This window comes from Plecotus auritus, assembly GCF_963455305.1.
Source record: "Plecotus auritus genome assembly, chromosome: 2".
NCBI classification, from domain to species: Eukaryota; Metazoa; Chordata; class Mammalia; order Chiroptera; family Vespertilionidae; genus Plecotus; species Plecotus auritus.
This window is the reverse complement of record NC_137771.1, coordinates 97,850,607-97,854,411: the sequence shown is the minus strand read 5'-3', so window position 1 is coordinate 97,854,411 and position 3,805 is coordinate 97,850,607. Positions and strand designations below refer to the sequence as shown.

General features: G+C 43.9%; 1 pseudogene across 1 annotated transcript; it reads right to left on the bottom strand.

Moving 5' to 3' along the window:
- Window positions 1-1,045: 1,045 nt before the first annotated feature.
- Window positions 1,046-2,153, bottom strand: LOC308241152 (neurofilament light polypeptide-like; annotated as a pseudogene). Its single transcript has one exon. The product of its transcript is annotated as a neurofilament light polypeptide-like (transcript).
- Between the last annotated feature and the right edge of the window lie 1,652 nt (window positions 2,154-3,805).

The window sequence follows — 3,805 nt, the reverse complement described above, 5'->3', positions numbered from 1 at the left end:
CAGCTCGGCCTGCATCCTCTCCAATCTGGGACCCCTGTGGGATCAGGCCTAAACCGGCAGTCGGACAACCCCCTAGCAATCCGGGACTGCCAGCTCCTAACTGCTCACCTACCTGCCTGCTTGATTGCCCCTAACTACTCTGCCTGCTGGCCTGCTTGCCCCCAACTGCACCCCCCTGCCAGCCTGCTCACCCCCAACTGGTCCCCTCTGCCGGACTGCTCGCCCCCAACTGCCAGCCCCCGCCAGCCTGATCACTTCCACCTTCCCTCCCCTCCTGGCCTGATCACCCCTAATCGCCTCTGCCTCTGCCCCGCCACCATAGCTTTGTCCAGAAGGACATCCAGAAGGTCTCATGGTCTAATTAGAATATTACCCTTTTATTAATATAGATAGGATATGACATACTCCCATAACTATAACATATCTACCAATGTTACTCTATGAGAATACGTACTTCATGCGATAGGAAGGCATCTAATACATTACATTGTATATGTTATAATTAGTAGGAAATACTGTATTCATAGCAATAGTATACACTCTGTGATTTCCCTTCCTGATTTGGGATTGGTTCCCCAGTTCTTTGAATGTTTCCTGGCCCCTAATGTATTTTTTTTTTTGTCATTCAGTGTAACTTTATTTACTGTTTATTGCACATGATTTGAGGTCTTTAATTTCTAACCACCAAAGATTCAAAGGACGGTTTTTTCCATGAAGTTTAACATTAACATTAGTGAATTCATGTATTCATGTGTTCTTATTGTAAACATCTGAATTATTCACATTGTCATAGATCCTGAACTCATAAGCGTAGACCATGCACAGGCTGGCAGCAAGCCAGGAAGCCACTCTGCAAGCAAACAGATACTCTGCATAAGGAGAAAAGTCATAGCTCAACATTTAATGTCCAACCTGAGTCACCTCAGAATGTTATATACACTGACTTCTTAATTCATATAGTATCAGGAAGTCAACTACTTGGTTGGTGACAGGGTTGACCTGGTTTCAGGAGGATTATTTCTGAAATAATTAAGGAAAGGGAAGCTCAGTCTTTCTTCTTGGTTGCTTGCTCCTCACCAGCACCTTCATCTTTCTTCTTGTCCTCAGCTTCTTGGGCATCTTCTCCTTCACCTTCACCTTCACCTCCTTTTTCCTCCTTTGCATCCTCAAATTCTTCCTTGGCACCTCTTCCTCTTCCTCTCCTTCCTCTCCCTCAGCCACTTGCTTCTCCTTCTCCTCCTCTTCAGCTTCTCCTTCAGAGGGGGGGTTCATCCTTAGCTTCCTCGGCTTTTGCAGCCTCAATGGTCTTCTCCACCTCGATCTGCTTCTCCTGGACATGGCTGGTGTATTAAGAAGGGAAGGAGCAAGCGGACATCCAGTAGGAGCTGGACTGTAAACCACCATAGGCAGATCGACCAAAGATCTGGGAACTCTGGGAGTAGCCGCTGGCTATGCTTCCCACGCTGGTGAAACTGAGCCTTGTCTCCTCACCTTCCAAGAGTTTCCTGTAAGCTGCAGTGTCAATGTCCAAAGCCATCTTCACATTGAGGAGGTCCTGGTATTCTTTTAAATATCATGCCATTTCACTCTTTGTAGTTCTCAACTCATTTCCTAATTTGTTGATTGTGTCCTGCATAGCACTAACGTCAACATTCTGCTTATGCTCCAGCTCTTGCAGATACTTTCCCAGCTCTTCATGCATGCCCTAGCTTGCTTCGATCTCTAGGGTCTTGGCCTTGAGCAGGCGGCGGCTCTTGACACCTCGTCCTTGGCGCACACCGCGTAGGTGTTCTTGGCAGTGCTCTCGGTCAGTACGGTGAAGTGGCTCTTGTACCATTCTTCGGCATTCTGCATGTTCTTGGCAGCCAGCTTCTCGTACTGGGTGCGGATGTCCTTGAGCGCAGTGGAGAGGTCGGACTTGGAGAACACGTCCATCTCTACGGAGATCTGAGTGTACTGGATCTGCACCTGCAGCTCGCGATCTCCTCTCCCTGCACCTTCTTCAGAAAGGTGATTTTGTCCATCAGGCTGTGGATGCGCTTTTCGAGCTCAGTGCCAGCGAGAGCCGCCTCATCTGCACCTTTGCGTGCCTCCATCAGCCAGCCCTAGGCATCCTTATGATTCAGCACCTCTTCCTGGTAGCGTGCCTGCATGTTGCTCCCAGTCCCTTTCAAACCCAGGTGCCTTCTAACTGCCCACTGCCCTCTCCTCCCAAGAGATGGGGCATGGTGGGGCAGGGCACAGGCATCCCATTTTCATTAAAATGTTCAACCCGGCCTACTCCATCTGTGCCCGCAGGCGGCCCAGGAACAGACAGTGATCCTGGAGACGCTGGCCACCCCTGCCTGCCTGGGTCCCCGATTGCAGCCTGGACCCCGCCGGCGGCGTCAGCCCCACCTGCCTGGTCCCCGATCTTGGCCTAGACCCTGCAGGGATGTCTGGCGCAGCCTGCCCCACCTGCATATGCAAATTTACCAGCCATCTTTGTTGGGTTAATTTGCATAGCACTCCTGATTGGCTGTGGGCATAGCGGAGGTATGGTCAATTAGCATCTTTCTCTTTTATTAGTGTAGATTATTAATATAATAATTACTCCATCATATGAGCTACTTCCCATTTTTTTACTATTATGAATTCTTTTTTCTATTACATTTATTTCAATTTCTTTTCCTATTTCAGGGTTTTCCTTACTTCTTTATTTATTTTAGTGATTAAAAAGTAAAATAATTATTTCTATAACATATTTAGCATAAATTTATTATTTGGCCTTTTAAAAATATTCACTTATTAATATTTATAATAAAAATCACACATGCTCATTATGGAGAATTTGGAAAACAAAAAACTTTTAAGAAGAAAATACAAATCACTAGCAGATGCAGCACTCAGAGCAGCCATTCATAATGCTTTATGGACTTTTTCCAACCATTTTTTTCTCAGCATATGTTTATATGCTTTTTAAAAAATCAGGATAATGCTATGTATACACAAGCTTTAGTATTGGATTTTTCCCCTTAATTGTGAGAGCATTTTCTAATATAATTAATGTTTTCCAATATCATTTAAATGGCAGCATAATTTAAACTACTTTCATGTTTTACGCAATGCTTTTGCTGAGTTTCTGAATCACAATTTCTAGATGGGAAATTGTGTCTTTTGTTTTTTTTGACAAATGCTTTCCCAGAAAGGACAGACTTACACAATGCAAGGCAGGTGGGCTTCTCTGTGCATTCATCAGTATTAAAGGAGATCAAGGGGTTGAGCCTGGGAGACAGAATGAGTCACCTTTAAAAGTACTGATCTTGCTGAATAATTTCTGTATCTTCTCTTGTCTTTTTTCTATAATATAGTTTTAAGAGCATAATCAAACAAACACTGGTCTAAATCTTGGCTCAGTCACTTGGTAGATAGTTTGACCAGGGCCAAGTTATTGAATCAATTTCCTCATTTGTTAAAAGAGAAAATGACCCCCCTCAGGGGCTGCTGTGGGTTAGCGACCTGATGCAGGTGAAGTGCTCAGCACAGCAGTGCTCCTAGAAAGTTTTCTATGATTGCTAGTCATTCCTAATTTATGCTCTGAGTTTTTGACACACACTCCTTTCCAATTTTTTAAAATTTTAGACTTGTTTGATGAATTTTCTGTGATCTTAAAATTTTCAGCTTGAAAATGCTTTCATTATTCTCAGATAGCTTTTTTTACCTTTGACATTTTTCTTGGAGTTTACCTTGTTGACACTTTATAACAATCAGGGATTTATTGAAGTTCATTTTACTGGTGTTTTATAGTTTGTAATGAGAAGGTATC